Source organism: Bos indicus, chromosome 8, assembly GCF_029378745.1.
Source record: "Bos indicus isolate NIAB-ARS_2022 breed Sahiwal x Tharparkar chromosome 8, NIAB-ARS_B.indTharparkar_mat_pri_1.0, whole genome shotgun sequence".
Classification (NCBI taxonomy): domain Eukaryota; kingdom Metazoa; phylum Chordata; class Mammalia; order Artiodactyla; family Bovidae; genus Bos; species Bos indicus.
This window is the reverse complement of record NC_091767.1, coordinates 18,986,621-19,010,256: the sequence shown is the minus strand read 5'-3', so window position 1 is coordinate 19,010,256 and position 23,636 is coordinate 18,986,621. Positions and strand designations below refer to the sequence as shown.

Here is a 23,636-nt window from a genome sequence, read left to right as displayed (position 1 = left end):
TTAGGCCAGCTCAACTGCTGCAGACTGAAATCACATGAAGACTGTCCTGTTTACACTTTTGTGGTTGATTTTGGTAGTCCGCTCGGATCTCAGCTGAAGCCCTCGGTCAGAACATCCACATATGGCTGCTCTGTATCCTCATAGACCGTTAGCTGGTTTCCAGGAGCTACCATTCTGCAAAACCAGGTGGACGCTGCTAATTAGTTATCTCGTGCTATGTAAATACCTCCAAACTTAGTGGACTGAAACTACAACACGTTACCTCGCAGTTTCTTTGGGTCAGGAATCTGAACATATTTTAACAAAGTGTTAAACAGTGCTGTATGAGAGTGTTTCACAGGCTATAACTCAGGTGTTAACTTGGGTTTTAGCCTTCCTAAGTTTGGGGAAATTAGCCAAGATGGTATGCTCAGGCACTCTCGCCCACGTTTTGCTAATAAAGACTAACAGCTGAGCTCGCTGGTAGCACTGCGCATGCGCGTCACAAGGTACTCGCTTGGTCACGGCCTGCTTTGTACTGTAGGCCTGTATGCGCCCCACCTGAGAAGCAGCAGCATTACTGCTGCGTCAGGGCTGTGTCTGTTCAGTCATCCGGGAGAGGAGAGAATATAGCGTGTCTACTGCGTCACCCGGGATAGAGGCTGTGCTTGGCTGCCGTGCCAGCCAGGAGAGAATAAATGTATCTGCAGTTCCTACATCTCCTCGAGTCTCCTTCCGGCCTTAGTTCCCGCCTTGCCTACCCTGGTGTCAGCGCACCGTGTGAACAGCAAGACAATTGGCCTTGGCGTCAGGGACAGGATCAGCAATAAACTAAGGTTTGATTGGACACATTTCGTTCTAAACTTGCTCACTAGGTTGTTGGCACAATTGTTTCTAATAGGCTGTTGGACTGAAGGCAGTTGTTTCCCACTGGCTGTTGGCCAAAAGTCATCCTCGGTTCTTCAGTATGTGAGCCTCTGCAACTCGGTAACGTGCTCCAGCAATGTGTGCCTGCTGAGCAGGCAGTAGAGAGAAAGTCCAGTAAGAGAGAAATCAATCTTCATTCCCATTATCTCATGACCATTAGGAATTCCTTTCTGAAAATAAGTATGATTATCAGTATCTTAAATATGAAGAAGAGAACGTTAGGAAATATTTGAGGATAAAATAGAAGACTTAAAAAAATATCTATTATTTTTCAGATTCTTTTCCATTATAGGCTATTATAAGATATTGAATAATGTTTTATATATGGTAGTATATATGTGTTAATACCAAATTTCAAATTTATCCCTCCCCCACCTGTTCCATTTAGTAACCATTAGTTTGTTTTCTATGTCTGTGAATCTATTTCTGTTTTGTAAACAAATTCATTAGTATGATATTTTTAGATTCTGCATATAAGTGATACCATATGATATTCATCTTTGTCTGACTTCACTTACTGTGAAAATCTCTAGGCCTATCTATGTTGCTGCAAACGGCAGTATTTCATTCTCTTCTATGGCTTAGTGATATTCCATGTGAATAACATCATGTTTTCTTTATCCATTCATATGTTGATGGACATTTAGGTTGCTTTCATATCTTGACTATTATAAATAGTGCTATTGTAAACATTGGAGTGCATGTATCTTCTTAAATCAGTTTGCATCTTTTCCAGATATATGCTCACAAGTGGGATTGCTGGATCATATGGCAACTCTATTTTTAAAGGAAACTCCCTACTGTTCTCCATAGTGGTTGTACCAATTTACATTCTGACCAACAGTATAGGAGGGTTCCCTTTTCTCAGCACCTTCTCCAGAATTTATTGTAGACTTTTTAATCATGGCCATTCTGACCAATGTGAGCTGATTCCACATTTTCGTTCTGATTTACATTTTTCTTATAATTAGAGGCATTGAGCAATTTCTCATGTACCTCTTGGCCATCTATATGTCTTTTTTGGAGAAATGTCTGTTTAGATATTTTGCCTATTTTTGATTAGTTTGTTTGTTCTTTTGTTATTGATCTGTATCAGCTGTTTATATATTTTGAAAATTAAGCCCCTATTGGTCACATCATTTGCAAATATTTTCACCCATTCTGTAGATTGACTTTTGTTTTGTTTATGGTTTCCTTTTGTATACAAAAGCTTGTGAGTTTATGTCCCGTTTGTTTATTTGTGCTTTTATTTCTTTTGCCTTAGGAAACTGACCTATGAAACTACTGGTATGATTTCTATCAGAGAATGTTTTGCCTATGTTCTCTTATAGGAGTTTTATGGTGTCATGTCTTATACTTAACTCTTCGATGCGTTCTTAGTTTATTTCTATATATGGTGTGTGGACGTGTTCTAACTTCGTTGATATATGTGTGGCTGTCCAACTTTCCCAACACCACTTGCTGAAGAGACTGTCTTTTCTCCTTTGTGCATTCTTGTATTCTTTGTAAAAGATTAACTGACCATTAATCTTGTGTGAACATATTTCTGGGCTGTCTGTTCTGTTCCATTGATCCACATCTTTTGTGTGTGCACCAAGACCATGTTGTTCTCCTTACTATAGCTTTGTAGTATTATCTGCAGTCTGGATGTGTTATGCCTCCAGCTTTGGCTTTTTTCTCTCAGGATTGCTGTGTCAATTTGGGGTCTTCTGTGGTTCCATATACATTTTAGAATTATTTGTTTGAGTTTTGTGAAAAATGTCATGGGTAAATTGATAGAGATTGCATTAAACCTGAGGAGAAGGTAATGGCACCCCACTCCAGTACTCTTGCCTGGAAAATCCCATGGACGGAGGAGCCTGGTGCACTACAGTCCATGGGGTCGCTAAGAGTCAGACACGACTGAGTAACTTCACTTTCACTTTTCACTTTCCTGCATTGGAGAAGGAAATGGCAACCCACTCCAGTGTTCTTGCCTGGAGAATCCCAGGGATGGGGAAGCCCGGTGGGCTGCCATCTATGGGGTCGCACAGAATCGGACACGACTGAAGTGACTTAGCAGCAACTAAACTTTGCTTTGAGTAGTATGGCCATTTTGACAATGTTAATTTTTCCAATGCAAGAACGTGGATTATCTTTCCATTTCTTTGAATCATCTTCAACTTCCTTTATTCATATTTTATAGTTTTCAGCATATGCCTTTCACCTCCTTGGGCAGGTTTATTTCAAAGTATTTTATTTTTTTTATACAATTTTAAGAGTTTTTTGTTTAACTTTCTCTTTTTGATATTTAATTGTTTAGTCTAAAGAAATGCACCCAATTTATATATGTTAATCTTGTATCCAGCTACCTTGCTGAATTTACCAATTCCAGTAGCTTTTGCATGGAGACTTTAGGGTTTTCTGTATATAGTATTATGTCATGTGCATGAAGTTTTACCTCTTTCCTTTCCATTTCAATACCTTTTATTTCTTTTTCTTTAAAAAAAAAAAAGTGGAGTATAGTTGCTTTACAATATTCTGTTATTTTCTGCTGTACAGCAAAGTGAATCAACTATACATATAGCCCCTCTTTTTTGTATTTCCTTCCCCCTTACATCACCAAAGAGCAGTGAGTAGAGTTCCCTGTGGTATACAATAGGTTCTCATTAGTTATCTATCTTATACATAGTAGTATGTATATGTCAATCCTAATTTCCCCATTTATCCTGCCTCCCTGTCTCTGTTCCGCTTGGTGTCCGTATGTCTGTTCTCTATGTCTGTACCTCTGTTTCTGCTTTGCAAATAGGTTCATCGCTACCATTTTTCTAGATTCCATATATATATATATATATATATATAGATATGTTAATATGCGGTATTTGTTTTACTCTTTCTGACTTACTTCACTCTATATGAGTCTCTCAGTCCATGTGTATCTCTGTAAATGGCACGATTTTGTTCCTTTTTATGGCTGAGTAATATCTCATTGCATACATGTGCCACATCTTTATTTGTTCCTCTGTTGATGATCATTCTTATCTGATTGCTGTGGTTAGGACTCCCAATACTATGTTAATTAGGAGTGTTGAGGGTGGGTATTCTTGTCTTGCTCCAGACTTTAGTGGGAAGGCTTTCAGCTTTTTATTGTTGAGTATTATGTTGTCTCTGAATTTGTCATAAATACCTTATATTATTATGTATGTCCCCTCTGTACCTTTTTGGTAAGAGTTTTTATCATGACTAAATGTTGAATTTGATCAAATACTTTTTCTGCATCTGTTGAGATGATCATGAGTTTCTTTGTCTTTTCTGTTGCTGATGTTGTATATTACATCACATGTTGGGCCATCCTTAAAACCCTGGGATGAATACAACTTGCTTATGGTATATGATCCTTTTTATGTATTGTTAGATCTGGTTTGCTAATATTTTGTTAAGGATTTTTGCATCTATATTCATCAAATATGTTATCCTGTAGTTTTATTTTTTGGTAGTCTCTTTATCTGGTTTTAGTATCAGGTTGATAGTGGCTTCATAGATTAACTTTGGAAGTTTTCCCTATGGAAGACCCTTTAAATTTGCCAGGTCTAAGGTAAAGAAATGACTGATAAACTTCCTGTCCTTGAAGACCTAATAATCTCACACTTCGTAATGAGAAACTCAGATACTAGAATTTTTTAAAGAGAGAGCAACAAAATGAAACTGAGGAGAAGGAGTAAGATACAAAAACAAAAGTGCAGAAAGATGGAGAAATGTGGAGAGGAGACTCAGCTCTTCAGAGAGTCTTGTTCCACATTATTATCCCTTACATGGTCAATGCAGCAGATGTTATAGATCCACACAAAACTCATCAATTGTGCTCTTAGCTTTGCCCCCACCAAAAAAAAATCATGGATTGAAATTAACATTCCAGTTTTATGAACTGAGTCTAGAAGCATAAAATACTTTAGTGAATACTAGCTGTAAAGAAAGCTGTGCTACACTGAGGTTTAATATCATCTCCCTACACATCAGTTCAATTCCGTTCAGTCACTCAGTCGTGTCCGACTCTTTGCAACCCCATGAATCACAGCACGCCAGGCCTCCCTGTCCATCACCAACTCCCGGAGTTCACCCAGACTCCCGTCCATCGAGTCAGTGATGCCATCCAGCCATCTCATCCTCTGTCGTCCCCTTTTCCTCCTGCCCTCAATCCCTCCCAGCATCAGAGTCTTTTCCAATGAGTCAACTCTTTGCATGAGGTGGCCAAAGTACTGGAGTTTCAGCTTTAGCATCATTCCTTCCAAAGAAATCCCAGGGCTGATCTCCTTCAGAATGGACTGGTTGGATCTCCTTGCAGTCCAAGTGACTCTCAAGAGTCTTCTCCAACACCACAGTTCAAAAGCATCAATTCTTCGGTGCTCAGCCTTCTTCAGTCCAACTCTCACATCCTTACATGACCACAGGAAAAACCATCACCTAACAAGCACACACATACTTTAACCCAGAATTTGTACTGCTAAATCTTTACTTAGGAGAAATAAAAATTTATGTTCATACAAAAAATATGTATATTTATAGATATTTCATTCATAATTGCCTCAAATTGGAAATAATGAAAATGTGCTTTAATTGGTGAATGAACAAACTGTGGTAAATTCTTACCATAGAAAAATCATATGGCGATTAGAAGGAGCAAACTGCAATAATTGCATGAACTCAAATGGCATATTCCAAGGGAAAGAAATCAGATTCAAATAGCTATATGCTTTCTATCTTGTCTGACTGTATGGTTTGTAGGACCCAGTGCAAAATGGAAATATGGAGCCTATTGTTCACAGAGTTAAGACTTTCTGTACAATTACAGTAGAGCAGTAAACCAAGCACAGAGCCTTCTAAGTATGGGGTCCTGTACGACCGCCTTAGTCAGAATCCCTTGAATCTGGCACTGACTATTTCATTTCATTATTATGACATTCTCAAAAGGCACATTTTCAGGAAAGAAAGAAGATCAGTTGCTGTCAGGGACTAGAGTGAAAGGGAGGAGTTCACTACAAAGAACATAAGGGAATTCACAAGGATGATCAGACTGCCCTCTGTCTTGCTAAGCATGGTGGCTACAAAATTATATGTGTATGTCAAAATTTATAGAACTGGCCACTAAAAAAGGAAAATTTTTTCTATGTAAATAATATAAATCTGACTTTTAAAAACCTGCATATATAAAAAGAGTGTATGTTAACATTTTATTGAATAATTCCAGAGAAATATGCTCATGCTTATGAACATCATACAACTCAAAGAAACAAACTATAATGGAAAGATCAGGGATAATGAGCTGGGTTGAATATCATCTTGGCTTCTTACTAGCAGGATGAAATAACTTCTGTCATTTAACCTCTTCGAGTCACAATTTCATTATCTCTAAAATCAGATGGCAATAAGGATCATCAAACTTACAGGAGGCTTATAAGGATCAAATAAAATAATACATGTAAAAATATTTTTCAAAACTGTGATACTGAAGCATTTTCAAACCAGCAGTGGTAATAAAAGCACAAACTTAATACCGTCTTTTTTCCCACAGATTTATTGTGTCATTCATGGTGCACAGCACTCATTCAGAAAAGACAATCAATCACAAATTCACCTTAGCAGTGTCCTATAGAGATGTAACTTAATATATAACACATTTGAAACCTGGAGAGAATTACTTGTTTTCACAGTCAGAGGGATACAGTGTTGGGGAAGAATCGATTTTCTACCTGGAGAACTGTATTTCTCGAAGTAGGGAGTATTTTCCTCTATAAGGCTAAAATGAATGTACAAAGCAATATCATTCTCCTTTATTTTTAAATGTCATTGTCTAATTTTGACAGGTTTGGAAAGCTTCAAGTAGTATAAATAGTATGACTAAACAATGTGCTAAGTTGCTTCGGTCATGTCCTCCTCTGTGACCCCATGGACTATAGGCTGCTAGGCTCCTCTGTCCATGGGATTCTCCAGGCATGAGTACTGGAGTGGGTTGCCATTTCCTTCTCCAGGGGATCTTCCTGACCCAGGGATTGAACAAGTATTTCTTACCTATCCTGTATTAGCAGGCAGGTTCTTTACCACTAGGTAAAGGAGAAGGCAATGGCACCCTACTCCAGCACTCTTGCCTGGAAAATCCCATGGACGGAGGAGCCTGGTGGGCCGCAGTCCATGGGGTTGCTAAGAGTCGGACACGACTGAGCGACTTCACTTTCACTTTTCACTTTCATGCACTGGAGAAGGAAATGTCAACCCACTCCAGTGTTCTTGCCTGGAGAATCCCAGAGACGGGGGAGCCTCGTGGGCTGCCGTCTATGGGGTCACACAGAGTCGGACACAACTGAAGCGACTTAGCAAAGACTAAACAATAATTGATTATAAATGTATACAAGGATTAAATAGTTAAAATTTGCACAGTTGATACAATTCTTGAGATACTTTTCAAGAAATGTAACTGGATACATAATAACAAGTGTAAATACTGCAAATATGCAGCTTAACAATTATTATATTGGAAATTTTCTAACTAGACCTATGACTTATATACTTTTAACTTGGAAGAGGAAAAGAGCTGAGTTCTGAGTTGCTTTATGTCCCCTTTGTGCCTGATAATGTAATTTCCATATAGCACCTTATCACACTGCAATATAAGTGGTTTATTTAGTACATATTGATAACTGTCTGGTGTATGAACTGATCATTGCAGGGTATGAGCCTTGTTTATTTGCTTTTCAGCCATAATACCTTTCCTAAAACATTGTATTCGTATAATGATTTTTGCTTTCACAGTAAGGAAAACCTGGTATAATGACGTTGGCAAAGTGGCAAATTGGATAGGGTGCTGACTCGTGCCAAAATACTGTTATAACTCTGTTTTCTTATTAGATATGCAACATTGGTTATGAGATTTAACCTTTGTTGAGTCCCTGTTTTCTGAACAATTCAGTGCCAAGAAAAATACTTGACTTGCAGCAATCTCTGAGTAAATATCAAGTACTTTCCCTAACACATCATGATAGACTACTTCACAGAAGTGATAAAATGGTCAAGTATAATAATGGATGTGAAATACAAAAATACTTTTTTTTGAATGTAAAGCTCTATTCCCAGATGGAAAGAGAGAAAGACTATTAGCCTCTTGAGAAAAAAAGGCCTTGACCACTAGCACAACTTCTGTTACTAACCAGCTAAATTACCTTGGATAAGCTTTATACTATCTCTGGGTTTTTACTATAAAATAAAGTGTTCTAAATTTAGTTCTAATTTCTGAAATATTTGCTCCAATTAAAAAAGCTAAATACACATTTTATATAATGCTATTTGCCTCTATTTGAAAATATATAACTGGACACTTAACTAGAAAATTCAAGATTAGTGAAATATAAAGTGCTTCAGAGATTCCATTTTCAAACATATTCAAATTTTGCTATAGTATACCAACAAATGATTTTGTGGCATTAAACCATTTTGATTCTTTTAGCATATGATAAAGTAACACAGATTTTGTTATGTTTTAGTTTTAGTAAAAAAAAAAAAAAATGCATGGTGCTGAAAGAGAAATATACCAAGAAAACTGTTTTGTTGCTGTTGTTGCATATGGGTTTTCATCTTTTTGTTATTGTTGGTGATATTGACAGTTTGTTCATATGTTTGTTTTTTCATTCTTCTGTTGATGTTACAGGATTGGTATTTTTGTCTCAACTATATTATAGAATTCATTAAAGCTGGATCATGGGTTATATATATATTTCAAATCTCCACACCAGCTAGACAGTGTCTTACACTTAGTAGTTGCTTAACAGATGTGCATAGGTTTATGGATTCAACTCTGATGTCAGTGCAATTAATCATACTTTTTTGAATATTGATCCATGATTAGGTTCAGATAAAGGACAGGCTAGACAACAAACTCCTTAAATTTCACTGTGGAATTTAAAAACAAACTGCTTCAAATTATTTGAGATTATAATGAGCTATAATCAATTATAGTTATTCATTGTTGGACATCTAGGTCTATTATACAGTCCAGTGTAAGTGTAATTGTCTTATTATAATGATACAAAGAGAACTTCATAGAGATAAGACTAATGCATCTTCCCTAGACAATTACAGCCTTTTGTCCATTAGCCAGAATGAAGTAAGCTCTGTTTCCATCAGTCACAGCTTCTGACTCTGAAAGAGTGAGGGGGGAGGGGAGAACAAGATCTGATGCTCATGAGTAATTCCATTTGTCCCTTCTTTGGCTGGGCTCCAGTACCTAAGAGAAGGAAAAACTCATTGTGAATTGTGTCCTTTGTACTTCGTAATCAATTACACTTTACTGATAATAATGTCTTGCTTTTGCCTGAGACTTAGTGACCAATTACCTTCTATAAGTGATCTTTGCCACATGGAAGCCCTCATTTTGGGTACCTTAATTAACTTTCCAAGGACTTATAATCTGACTTAATCAGTTTATGTGATTCTTTAAAATTGCACAGTCAGTGTCATCTCATTTCATTAATTTGGCTTAATTATTACACTTGCTACTTAGAAATTTTAGATTAATGTTAACTGAACCGAGGGACTTAGATTCTTTTCACTATCATTTCAGTTTGTTCATATAATCTTAAATAAAACTTAAATTTGCCCAATGTTAATAAAATGTTCAAACTTCCAATGTCATTAGCATCTAGAGTAGTTATTAAAAACAAGTTGATTTCAGAAAATGCCTTCTACTCATTTATAAATTGTCTTGAGTAACTGATTTTTGATAATAACCATGAATTAAAACATTGCACAGTGAAATGCGTAAGAACATACTTTTAAGAACAGGCCGTTCACACTTTGGAGTATCAGGGCAAAGGCTTTGCTGGCTTATAGTAATACACATGTCCAGATTGCAGTTCAAGACATGACCTTTATTATGCATAAATATTTTTTTCTTTGTGAGAAGTAACTTTGCACATAAAATTTTATGCGATTTTCAGGCTTTTTTTGACTACAATAAATCTTTTACTGAATACCCTTTATACTAGGATGGTGAACACAAGTGAGTAAGTCAGAAAATAGTTTGACTTAGCAAATCTGTAAAGTTATTACATGATAAGGAGGAATTTATGTATTCTGTAATCTAGCCTGGATAAGAGTGTGTGATTTGTTCCATCTAAATGATTTGTTTAATCTACATTCTCAGGATGTATTCTGATTTAAAAATATTCCCACTTTTTCCCTAATCTTTGGGATGTAACCTAGGGAAAGAACATGGACTTGTGTTTTAGATGGTTATTTAAATGCTGCCTCCAATTTCCAGACCTTGATAAGTAATTAAGTCTTTCTGAGCTACAATTACTTCATTTGTAAGAAGAATATAGAATATAAACTCCACAGCATTATCATCAGAAGAGTGATGGCATATGTAATATGCCCAACACAGTACCATGTGTATATATATATAGTCAATACCCAATAAATGTCACTTCCTTTAGCTGTGGTTTCTTGTCTGTGTCCTTTTGTTGTTCATAGCTCAGTCATGTCCACCTCTTTGCAACCTCACGGACAGCAGTACACCAGGCTCTCCTGTTCTTCACTGTCTCTCAGAGTTTGCACAAACTCACGGCCATTCGGTTGGTGATGCCATCCAACCATCTCATCCTCTGTTGCCCTCTTCTCCTGCCTTCAACCTTTCCCAGCATCAGGGTCTTTTCCAATGAGTTGAACTGTGGTGCTGGAGAAGACTCTTGAGAGTCCCTTGGACAGAGTGGAGATCAAACCAGTCTGTGTCCTAGTTTTACTGATCTAGTCACATAATACTATTGTGTAAGTTTTGCAAATTATTACAAATTACTTTTATGTCAGTTGGCTGAAAAAAGTAGGAGTTACAATCCTTATTATTTCTGGAATGATTCTAATCCTTTTAGCTATAAAAATAAAAAGAAATGACTATTATAATTCTTAGCTGAAAGTATGTCAGACACTTTGAGATGTTCAAGCATCTGTAATCTGGATCTATTAGAAAGATTTTAGTCTTTTTCCCACTTTCCTTTGGCCTTCACTGTACACTTAAAGAATTAGAGTCACTACCAGTTGTAGAAAAATATTAAAAGGCCAAAACAGTCCTAGCTCTGGAAGCATTCATCCTTCTGACTATTGATAATAGAGTCCCAAATTGCCTGGCAGTAGGAAGTTGATTTTCTCAATAAGCAGATCAAGCATGTGAGAAGTTTAATGGGAAGTCTCTTAGATTCAATATTTGAAGAATGGAGAGGAAGAGAAGAGGTGGGAGAGAAGGGAGCAGACCAGGCAAAGGGAGAAGTTGAATAACAATTTATTTCAGTGGGAATATCAGATGACTCCACAGGAGTTGTAGCTGTTCCATGGGCTGAGGTGACTGGTTCTTTGTATGCATGTAATGCTCAGTCTTGGATACAAAATATTTGATAAGGGATGTAATCTAGAACAAGGGAGCACTCCTAAATTGAGGTGGTAGCCCGAGAAGGGTGGGGAACTGGAAACTGTGAACTGTCTTCTGGTAACACTGCCAGCAGCTCGGAAATAAATCCTTGACAATTGAAGGGGGATCAGTGTGGCACACCTTGTTGGCTTTTGAGACTTTTAACTTGTATGATGATTTACTCATTCTCAATCCCTCAATATATGTACATAACAACCTTCAGTCGTTTCTTCTACTTGTCTCTGCTGGCTCATCAGTTGAGAATTACCAGACTCCTATGAGTCCTGATTTACTGTCTGCTCAGAGTTTAGGTCTGTTTCATCTCCCAAGAGATAACTGAGTTCTTCATTTTGTGAGAGATGCTAAGTTAGGTTTTGCCCGAAACATTTCAGTCATGCAACCACCCATGCTTCAACAAAATAACAAAGTAGATTATGCTTCTCTGTCCTCATATCTGTCTACTAAATGTGTGTGTGGAGAAAGAAAAATTGAAGATAAATCTTTCACCAGGTTGTGTTTATCCATATGAGTAGGTAACAGTTCCAGGTGGTAGGTGCAGATATGGTTGTTTTATTCAGTGTGACAGATAGTTCAAATCTAGTATATATTAGTTCCTAGAGAAGGAGAGCGTTTTCCTTTTCCACAGCAGGATAGATATTGAAATTTTTATCCTTGGTGACAGTTGCTTCTTTGACTCATAGTCATAGGTGTGAATAATAATTATCAATGTATTATCATCCCTTCTGGAATTTTTGCCATTTGCAAGTACCTATTTATTTTCTTTTTCTGTACTCTTTAAACCACAGGAATGGACTCAAAAATAAAACCCCAATCTAAAATGGATAAAATAAAGAATTTCCTCATGCATGTGTGATCTGTAAGAACCCTATCTGTGGAAAGGGCTAACAGGTCTCATTAAGGGTGTACACTAGGGAAGATGAGGAAAAAGCAAATAAATGAAAGTGTAACTGGATAACAGAGGTCTGTAGTACCTTTCTAATTTGCCTTCAGTTTTCGAGCACTAGGGGACTACTGTTTTCTTTCCAATTGGCCTGAGAACACTGTAAACAAATAGGATTGTTTCAGTATAGAACAATTTTTTTCTCATTATGTAACAAAGTTTTTTTTTTTTTTTCCATTATATAATTAGTTCCCATTATAGAACAAGTTCATTTGAATTTTTGTACAAGTCAAAATTTTCTCACATAAATTACATTTCTGGGGGGAACTGTTCAACTGAACATTTTCTGGATAGTACCCTTTCTCCTTGTAACATCACAACACTGAACTGATGTTATCCTTATCCTGTATTTTTCTAATCGGTACTATACTGTGAAAATAATGAGAAAACAGAGTGTCTAAGCATAACAAGTAGGAGAATACTATATCCAACAAGGATGCTCTCTTGTGGGGCTTTTTTAGTTCAGAAAAATACAGTGATCCCTGCAGTGTGGTTTGATATTTGAGGTCCTTGGTGTTTCTTTATTGCATGGTGTCTTTCAGCTTCAAGTTGGATAGGCCATTTGGATCTTTCATAGAAAATATGGCAAGATCATAGAATTTTTCTTTAAAAGTGCCTGATGAACTTTCTAAATCTTGACAAATCATGGAAACAATGTTGCATTGTGCCATATGACAAATCTATTTCATTATGGAATATTAAAGAAAACTTACTAACTATAAGGAAAATTGTTCAGCTTATGAATGAAACTTCATTCTACATCTTGTGATGTGAGTTTTTTCCCCTATTTTTGGCAATTACATTACTGTGCCAGAAATATTTTGTTTTCAGTTCTGTTGGTATCTTCTGATACTCTTCATTTTCTTTTTATGGCTTTTTAATTATTTCATTAATTTCACCTATCAGCATGAAGGATAATGCTCATTCAGAGAACGACATTTCTCCATTTGGCAAATTATTGCCATAGAGGGTATTGTGGGTTTGATGCTGAACTTGATAAAATATCCTATTTAAACATTCAAATTTGAGATTCACATAGTCTTTATATATGAGAACATTTCCTAGTAAGTATCATTTAGGAGGTCTTAACTTACCATATTTTATAGCATCCAGAATTAACAATGAAGAAAATAATTAGGAAGACTGGGATAGGAGAGACTGGTGAGTGTTCAGCTGAAACACAAAGTATAAATAACTCAATTTATGGCTCTGTGTCGAAATCACGCTTACAAGTCACCACGGGGAGAAATAGAACATGTGCTGCAGATGCATGTGATAACTGATGAAACACTGAATTTATTGTCTGTTTGGAGAGGAGTCACAAATAAAAATTCAAATATGTTATGCCTGGCAGAGAGGGTGACATCTACAAGTCAATTCAGTGAAACAAAGGACTCTGAAACTCTCCCATTTTTGAATTATCAGGTCAGCTTAATTCCATGGAGACTTGTCATTTCTGTGAGAAATGAAACCCAGCTGATGTTATTGCTAGATACAATCAATTCACTGCATACCATGAAGGCAAAGAACCATATTCTCCAGGGAAGAGATTAGTGGTTTTCTTCTTTTGGAGGAAAAATAAAACAATTTGAAAGTGACTTTTTGAGCAGAAAGAAAATGCAAGGACCGCCCAGGAAAAATAATAGGTTGAACTTAGTAAAGGGGAATGGGATTTACCAGACCCAATGAAAATTCCTGCAGTCACATTTAGGAAGAACTTTGGCCAAAGTGGATGGACAGATGGAGCTATTCCCCCTATGTCCCCTTCAAAAGGAAAGTAAAACAAATACTAATGTGTGACCATTCTTTTCTTAGTTTTGGTAAATAATTAACCAGTTCACAAATAATAGACAAAACTATATGTTAGGGATATAACCTCCCTAGGTTGGGAAGATCCCCTGGAGAGAAGGGCATGACAACCCACTCCAGTATTCTAGCCTGGAGAATCATAACTAAACCACGTGAAAGGTATCCTAATTCTTCTTTAGGTACCAGAGACTTCTCCAGAGAATGTAAATGATAGAAAAGAAAACCAACCTGGAAATTACAAGTTCTGAATTTTAAAACACTTAGAGCCTATTTAGAGCCTTTTTTTTTTTTTTTTTTTTGGTTAGTCTGTTCAAGGTTTTTCAATTTTGTTTTCCTTTCAAAGAATCGGCTTAGTTTTGTCAATCTTTTCTACTATCCTCTTGTCTGTTCCATTTCTTCCTACTCTAATCTTTATTTTTCCTAACTTCTGCTTACTATGGGGTTAGTTTGTTCTTGTTTTTCTAGTTCCTTGGGATGTAAAGTTAGGAGTTCTTTATGCAAGATTTTTTTTTCCCCTTGATGTGTGTTATTATAAGCATTCTTGTTAGAACTACTTTTGCTGTTTTAGTATTTTGTGTCTTTTTTTTTTTTTTCATTTCTGTCAAGGTTTTTTTTTAATCCCCTTTGATTTCTTCTTTGATTCATTGTACAGGAATATATTTTTAATTCTCATATATTTCTCGATTTTCCAGCCTTCCTCTATTTATTGGTTTCTAGTATCATACCACTGTGATCAGAAAAAGTACTTGATATGATTTATAATTATATTACTGAATTAAATTATATTACTGAATTCTAATTATATTACTAATTAAATTACTGAACATGTGTATCCTAGAAAATGTTCTGTGTGTACTTGAGAAGAATATGTATTCTATTGCTGTTGGACATAATATTCTATATATGTCTGTTAGGTACATTTGGTCTCCAGTGTTCAAAGCCACTGTTTTCTTATTGATTCTTGTCTAGGTTATTTATTCAGTGTTGAGAATGGACATTAAAGTGCTCAACTATTTTTGTATTGCTTTTTTTTCCCCTTAAAGTTCTATTAGAATTTGATTTTAATATTTAAGTGCTCTGCTACTGGGTGATAAATAATTAGATTTGTTATATCTTCTTGACAGTTTGACTCTTTTGTCATTATATAATGACCTTCTTTCACTCTTTTGTCTGTATTTAGCTTAAAGTCTATTTTGTTTGTTATAAGTATAGCTATTCCTACTATCTTTTGGTTACCATTTATTTACAAGAAATATTTTTCATTCCTTCACTTTGAGTCTACCTAAGTACTTAAGTCTAAAATAATCCTCTTGTAGACAGTACACAATTCGATCTTGTTTTGTTTTTTGTTTGTTTTTAAATCCATTCAACTGCCTTATGTCTTTTGATTGAATAATTTAGTCCATTTACATTTAAAGTAATCATTGATAGATAAGAATTTCATGCTGCCATTTAGTTCATTGTTTTCTGATTGTTTTATAAATTCTTTGTTCCATGTTTAGTATCTTGCTGCCTTCCTTTCTGATTTGATATCTTTTGGGAGTAGTATGCTTTGACCTCTTTATCGTAATCTTGTGTGCAGCTACTATTGGATTTTGCCTTTGTTACCATGAGGTTTACATAAAGTATCTTATATTGATAAAGTCCTGTTTTAAACTGATAACAATTAACTTTCATTTTCATTAAGTAAAACCTACCTTCATCCTCAAGTTAATGTTCTTATAAGCATGAAAACCCAATCACTGCTACAGACTCTAAAACACTGTCCCAAGTCCTCAAGAGCTTGACTTTACTGTACAACACTATGCCTGTAATCAACAACAGTGTGTTGTAGACTTAAAAATGTAAGAAGGTATATCCCAGGTAAAGTGTTTTTATCACAATAAAATGCTTTTTAAAAATTTAAAAAGAAGACAGCATGATTCCCCCTGACCCCCTTCTCCCTTTTTCTTTTATAAAAATAAGATACAATACAGATGACCGAATTATTCACAAGAGTTTCAAGCCTGGAAAGCCAAGAAAGATTCTGTTTTCTAGGTAGAGACAATCTGCTGTTGTGTTCTTTGCTGTACAGTAGGTTAATGGTCTATGAATCAACTCATTAAGGAGCTCTGTTTAATGCTCTTGTTAAATCCAATATCAGTTTTACCCCTCAGCCTCAGGCCTTTTTTTTTTTTTTGGCTTTTACATTTCACTTGGAAACCTATCTTCAGAGACATGTATGGTATAATGAGTAGTGCCAATGGAAGCAGGATCATCTCACAAATTCACTGTTATAATGATAATGTTTCCTGAAACTCTTAGGGACTGTTTAGTTTAGCACTGGTCAAGGAACCTCTGTCAATATTTAATCTGTATTGACTGTGGCTCAATTACAATGCATAAATGCTAATTATATCCCTCTTCCCCTGTCGAATGATTACTTCTTGTGACAAAATTCTATTGATACTTTTGTCCTGACCATGCAAAGTTTCAAAAATGCTAGGGTTTTTACTTTGATGTACTGTATTAGTTTTCTCATACAATGCATAAAACATTAAGTTATAACAGTTTTACCCTTTGTGAAACAGAGTTAACAGGTCCCATCACAGTGTCATGTTACCATATTTGCACTTACTCTGTGGAGCATCATTCTGTAAATGAAAAAAAAAAAAGCATCTTTTTATTGATGTGTTTAACATCCATATGAAATGTGACCTTGCGAAATACAACGTTCTTGGAAACATTGTTTTAGCAACAGCAAACTGAATGAACAGTTTCTGCTCTTGGAGTACTGAACACTTTGTCTATGGAAAAACCACCTAAATGTACAGGGAAAGTTCTTCCTATTATAAATACAATAACTTGATAATATTACAAGTTTTAAGATAGCAGAATGAGACAGTGATTCTTTTCCTTTCAGTTCAGTTCAGTCGCTCAGTCATGTCCAACTCTTCATGACCCCATGAATCACAGCACGCCAGGCCTCCCTGTCCACCACCAACTCCCAGAATTCACCCAGACCCACGTCCATCAAGTCAGTGATGCCATCCAGCCATCTCATCCTCTGTCGTCCCCTTCTCCTCCTGCCCCAATCCCTCCCAGCATCAGAGTCTTTTCCAATGAGACAACTCTTCGCATGAGGTGGCCAAAGTACTGGAGTTTCAGCTTCAGCATCATTCCCTCCAAAGAAATCCCAGGGCTGATCTCCTTCAGAATGGACTGGTTGGATCTCCTTGCAGTCCAAGGGACTCTCAAGAGTCTTCTCCAACATCACAGTTCAAAAGCGCCAATTCTTCGGCGCTCAGCCTTCTTCACAGCCCAACTCTCACATCCATACATGACCACTGGAAAAACCATAGCCTTGACTAGACGGACCTTTGTTGGCAAAGTAATGTCTCTGCTTTTGAATATGCTATCTAGGTTGGTCATAACTTTCCTTCCAAGGAGTAAGCGTCTTTTAATTTCATGGCTGCAGTCACCATCTGCAGTGATTTTGCGGCTGCGACCGGAGCACTAAGCGCTGCGTCAGCGGCTGTGACTGGCGCACTAAGCGCGGCGGAGAGGAGCTACCCCACATCCAAGGTCAGGGGCAGAAGCCGGGAGGACCCCATGCCCGAAGGGCAGTGGCCAAGAGGAGTTACCCCATGTCCGAAGTCAGGGGCAGTGGCCGAGAGTTCCAGGCTGCGACGGCGCAGGAACGGCTGAGAAGAGCTACCCAAGTCTGAGGTCAGAGGTGGCAGCTGGGAGGAGCTACCCCACTTCCGAGGTCAGGGGCGGCGGCCGGGAGGAGCTACCCCACGCCCCCATGCCTGAGGCCAGGGGCAGTGGCCCTGAGGAGCTACCCTATGCCCGAGGCCAGGGGCAGCGGCCGGGAGGACCAACCCCACATCCAAGGTGCAGTGGCTGCGCAGGCACAGGAGGGCCTAGAGGAGCTATCCCACGTTGAAGGTCAGGAAGGGCGGTGGTGAGGACATACCTCTCGTCCAAGGTAAGGAGCAGTGGCTGAACTTTGCTGGAGCAGCAAAGTGAAGAGATATCCCACACCCAAGGTAAGAGAAACCCAAGTAAGATGGTAGGTGTTGCAAGAGGGCATCAGAGGGCAAACACACTGAAACCATACTCACAGAAAACTAGTCAATCTAATCACACTAGGACCACAGCCTTGTCTAACTCAATGAAACTAAGCCATGCCCATGGGGCAACCCAAGATGGGCGGGTCATGGTGGAGAGATATGACAGAATGTGGTCCACTGGAGAAGGGAATGGCCAACCACTTCAGTATTTTTGCCTTGAGAACCCCATGAACAGTATGAAAAGGCAAAATGATAGGATACTGAAAGAGAAACTCCCCAGGTCAGTAGATGCCCAATATGCTATTGGAGATCAGTGGAGAAATAACTCCAGAAAGAATGAAGGGAAGGAGCCAAAGCTAAAACAATACCCAGCTGTGGATGTGACTGGTGATAGAAGCAAAGTCCAATGCTGTAAAGAGCAATATTGCATAGGAACCTGGAATGTCAGGTCCATGAATCAAGGCAAATTGGAAGTGGTCAAACAAGAGATGGCAAGAGTGAATGTCGACATTCTAGGAATCAGCGAATTGAAATGGACTGGAATGGGTGAATTTAACTCAGATGACCATTATATCTACTACTGTGGGCAGGAGTCCCTCAGAAGAAATGGAGTAGCCGTCATGGTCAACAAAAGAGTCCGAAATGCAGTACTTGGATGCAATCTCAAAAATGACACAATAATCTCTGTTCGTTTCCAAGGCAAACCATTCAGTATCACAGTAATCCAAGTCTGTGCCCCAAGCAGTAATGCTGAAGAAGCTGAAGTTGAACGGTTCTATGAAGACCCACAAGACCTTTTAGAACTAACACCCCAAAAAGATGTCCTTTTCATTATAGGGGACTGGAATGCAAAAGTAAGAAGTCAAGAAACACCTGGAGTAACAGGCAAATTTGGCCTTGGAATACGGAATGAAGCAGGGCAAAGACTAATAGAGTTTTGCCAAGAAAATGCACTGGTCATAGCAAACACCCTTTTCTTTTCCTTTCAGAAATCATCAAAAGTTATAATAAAAAGAAAAGTGCATACTATATTGAGATAAAATTATGGAGTGATAATATATGAAGTAGAGGAGGTAAATGTTCTGAGGTAAAATGGAGGTAATAGAAGATGCTTGAATCTGCAGATTTGGGGCAAAACCAGCTCCAATACTTTGGCCACATGATACGAAGGGCTGGCTCATTGGAGAAGACCCTGATGCTGGGAAAGATTGAGGGTAGGAGCACAAGAGGGCAACAGAGGATAAGATGGTTGGATGGCATCATTGACTCATGGATATGAGTTTGCGCATTCTCTGCAAGACGGTGAAGGACAGGAACGCCTGGCATGCTGCAGTCCGTGGAGTTGCAAAGAGTCGGACACGACTGAGCGACTGTGCAACAATAACAGTGTTTGCCCCTGCAAGTGAGAAGGATGTCTTGCAGGGGAAACTATAAATTACTTGTTTGAAAATGCAGACAAAATTTACATAGTTTGATGCTGAAAGATTCCTGATGCACTATTGCACCAAAGAGAAGTGTTGGAGCTTCAGCTGAATGAGAAATCAAATAATTGAGTGGAAGATTGACTCTAGACAACCAGCATCCCAGAAACTGCTAAACTCTATTCACTGTGGAAAGATAAAAGCTAAAATAAATCCCACTTGCACATGCCAACAAGATATGCAGTATAGTACAAACATACTTATACATAAAAACCTACATAAAAACCTTTTTTCATAGTTTTTCAGCATCAAGAAAAAATGAACAATTAAAACAAAAGCCACACTGGGATGCTTGGTAGGAAAAAAAGAGACACTATTGAACAAATAAAATTCCTTCCAAGCATATTAATGTTACAACCCAAATAATTTAATCAGCCAAAGAACACTGAGGGCACATGCAACAAATCTGGGAAAATACAGAAAAAGATAAAATATGAACTATCAGAGTTCAGAAAAAGTAGTAGATGGTGAAATAAAACTGTTCTAAAATTTTAAGTCATACTGAGTGAGTGTTAGTTGCTCAGTTGTATCTGACTCTTTGCAACCTTATGGACCATAATCTGCCAGGCTCCTCTGTCCATGGAATTCTGCAGGCAAGAATACTTGAGTGGGTAGCCATTCCCTTCTCCAGGAGATCTTCTGGCCCCAGGGATCAAACCCAGGTCTCCTGTATTGCAGGCAGATTCTTTACCATCTGAGCTGCCAAGCCACTTGTAAGTCACACTGGAAACAATGTAAGAGAAACTCTGCAGTATAGTTGTTCTCCAGTTTGTTGGGTCACCCACTCGGGGGTACGGAATTGGATTTTATTGTGAGTCCACCCTTTCTACCCATCTTGTTGTGGTTCCTTCTTTATGTCTCTGGTTGTAGAAGATCTTTTCTGATAGATTCCAGTCTTTTTCATCAATAGTTGTTCTTCAGATAGTTGTGATTTTGGTGTGCTCATGAGAGGAGATGGAGAAGGAAATGGCAACCCACTCCAGTACTCTTGCCTGGAGAATCCCATGGACAGAGGAGCCTGGCAGGCTGCAGTCCATGGGGTTGCCAGAGTCGGACATGACTTAGCAACTAAACCCCCACCACCACCACCACCACCGTGAGAGGAGGTGAGCTGAGGTTGTTTTTACTCAATTATCTTGGCTGCTCTCCTGACCATTTAGTTGGCATTTCCCTGGCTGCTAATGAAGTAGATGATCTTTTTACATGTTTATTGACAATCCTATTTTTTTTATGTGAATTTCTTAATGTACTTCATCGTCTATTTTTATCTTGGTTGTCTTATCTTTCCTGTTTTTATTTGAAATCATATATACATTTAAAATTATGTTTTATGAATATCTTTTCTCAGACTATGGATTGGCCTTCCACTTTCTTGTATTATTTTTCATTGACAGAAATGATTTCAATTTAGTTTAATTGCTCAGTCTTTTTCCTTATATAATCTGTGCTCTGTATGCCTCTTATGAAGCATTTCCTACTCTGAAAGTACACTATCTTCAATACTTTAATTAAAAAATCACTTTGAATATCAATAACCTCAGATATGCAGATGACACCACCCTTATGGCAGAAAGTGAAGAGGAACTAAAAAGCCTCTTGATGAAAGTGAAAGTGGAGAGTGAAAAAGTTGGCTTAAAACTCAACATTCAGAAAACTAAGATCATGGCATCTGGTCCCATCAGTTCATGGGAAATAGATGGGGAAACAGTGGAAACAGTGTCAGACTTTATTTTGGGGGGGCTCCAAAATCACTGCAGATGGTGACTGCAGCCATGAAATTAAAAGACGCTTACTCCTTGGAAGGAAATTTATGACCAACCTAGATAGCATATTGAAGAGCAGAGACATTACTTTGCCAACAAAGGTCTGTCTAGTCAAGGCAATGGTTTTTCCAGTGGTCATGTATGGATGTGAGAGTTGGACTGTGAAGAAGGCTGAGCGCTGAAGAATTGATGCTTTTGAACTGGTGCTGGAGAAGACTCTTGAGAGTCCCTTGGACTGCAAGGAGATCCAACCAGTCCATTCTGAAGGAGATCAGCCCTGGGTGTTCTTTGGAGGGAATGATGCTGAAGCTGAAACTCCAGTACTTTGGCCACCTCATGCCAAGAGTTGACTCATTGGAAAAGACTCTGATGCTGGGAGGGATTGGGGGCAGGAGGAGAAGGGGACGACAGAGGATGAGATGGCTGGATGGCATCACTGACTCGATGCATGTGAGTCCGAGTGAACTCCGGGAGTTGGTGATGGACAGGGAGGCCTGGCGTGCTGCAATTCATGGGGTCGCGGAGAGTCGGACACGACTGAGTGACTGAACTGAACTGAACTGAATTTTAGATACACAGGAAATTGCATAGGTAGGACAGAGAGCTCTCTTGTACCCTTCATGCTACTTTTCTAGCAGATCACATCTTATATACTCTGTACACAGCAACAGCAGGAAATTAACATTGGAACACTGTGTGTGAAAATTTTATCATCTTACCACAAGTTACTTCATGTTACCACCACCATAATCAAGACACAGAAATATTCCTTCACCACAAAGTTTTGTCTTAAAATACACATTCATAGTCACACCCTTGCCTCCCACCTACCATTCTTAACTCCAGGAAACCACTAATTTGTTCTCCATATGTATACTGTGTATTGAGAATGTTCTGTAAATGGAGTCGTATAGTAGATGACCTCTTTAAATTATTTTTTCAGTCAGCATAAATCCATCTGTGCTGCTTCATTGATCAACAGTTTGCTTTTTTTATTGCTGATAAGTACTTTTTATTACTTATTTTTATTAAAATATATTATTTTTATTCCATGCTGTGGGTGTAGTAGTATATTTAATTGTCAGTCAATTGTAGGTCACTTTGGTTGTTCCCATTTTTTAACAATTACAAATAAAACATGAACAATCATGTAGAGATTTTTGTGTGGATATAAGTGGCATTTATCTCTCTGATAAATGCCCAAGGATGCCAAGGGGAATGATTCTTGAATTTTATAATGAATGTATGTTTATATATATATATATATATATATATATATAACTAAAATGTTTTCAAGAGTGACTGTAGCACTTTAAATTCCCACCAACAGAGATTCGGTTTTACTGCATCCTTGTTAGAATTTGGTATTTTAATATTTTTTATTTTTAGTTCTCCTGATAGATACCCTAGTCTTAGTTTACATTTTACTGATGGCTATGCATTGGAGAAGGAAATGGCAACCCACTCCAGTGTTCTTGCCTGGAGAATCCCAGGGACGGGGGAGGCTGGTGGGCTGCCGTCTCTGGGGTCGCACAGAGTCGGACACGACTGAAGTGACTTAGCAGCAGAAGCAGCAATGATTTGAATATCTTTTCATGTATTCATTTGTCATCTTTATATTCACCTTAATAATAAAGTGTATATTTATGTCTTTTCATTATGTATATTATCTATATATACCCTTATATCACATATAATTATATATGTAATAAATAATTGTATGTTTTAAATACATGTAAAACTGAGATTTGAGAGTGCTTTGTGTCTTCTTGATACATCTCTTTTGTTGTATGTGTGATATACAAATATCTCCTGTTAAACCGCAGCTTGTCCTTTCACCCTTTTCTTGAAGTCTGTAACAGAGCAACTGATCATTTTTATGTTTAATTTGCTGTGTTCTTATATTGTCCATGCTTTTGGTTCAGTGTTTCATAAGTTTTCATTGAGCCCTAGGTTACAAAAATTTCTCTTACATTTTGTTTTGTGTTTATATTTAGTTTATGATCTATTTTAAGTTAATTTTTATATATAGAAGATACAAGGTTTACATTGTTATTATTTTTCATATGATTTTTCCAAGTGCTCAATAGCATTTATTGAAAAGGCTATTCTTCCTCCAATGAATTGCTTTTTTACTCTGTCAAAAATCACTTGACTGTACTTCTTTGAGTCATCTCTGGGTTAACTATTTGGTTCTATTGATTATGTGTTCCTGTGTCAGGAGCACATGGTCTC

The 23,636-nt window shown here is 37.6% G+C and overlaps 1 long non-coding RNA gene across 1 annotated transcript in view; it reads left to right on the top strand.

Annotated features, from left to right (window-relative positions):
- Window positions 1–540: 540 nt before the first annotated feature.
- LOC139184507 (uncharacterized) overlaps window positions 541–23,636 on the top strand; it is a 250,801-nt gene continuing 227,705 nt past the window's right edge. Inside the window, exon 1 of the long non-coding RNA XR_011568009.1 lies at window positions 541–815. This is a non-coding gene — a long non-coding RNA (uncharacterized lncRNA). The remainder of the gene's footprint in view (window positions 816–23,636) is intronic.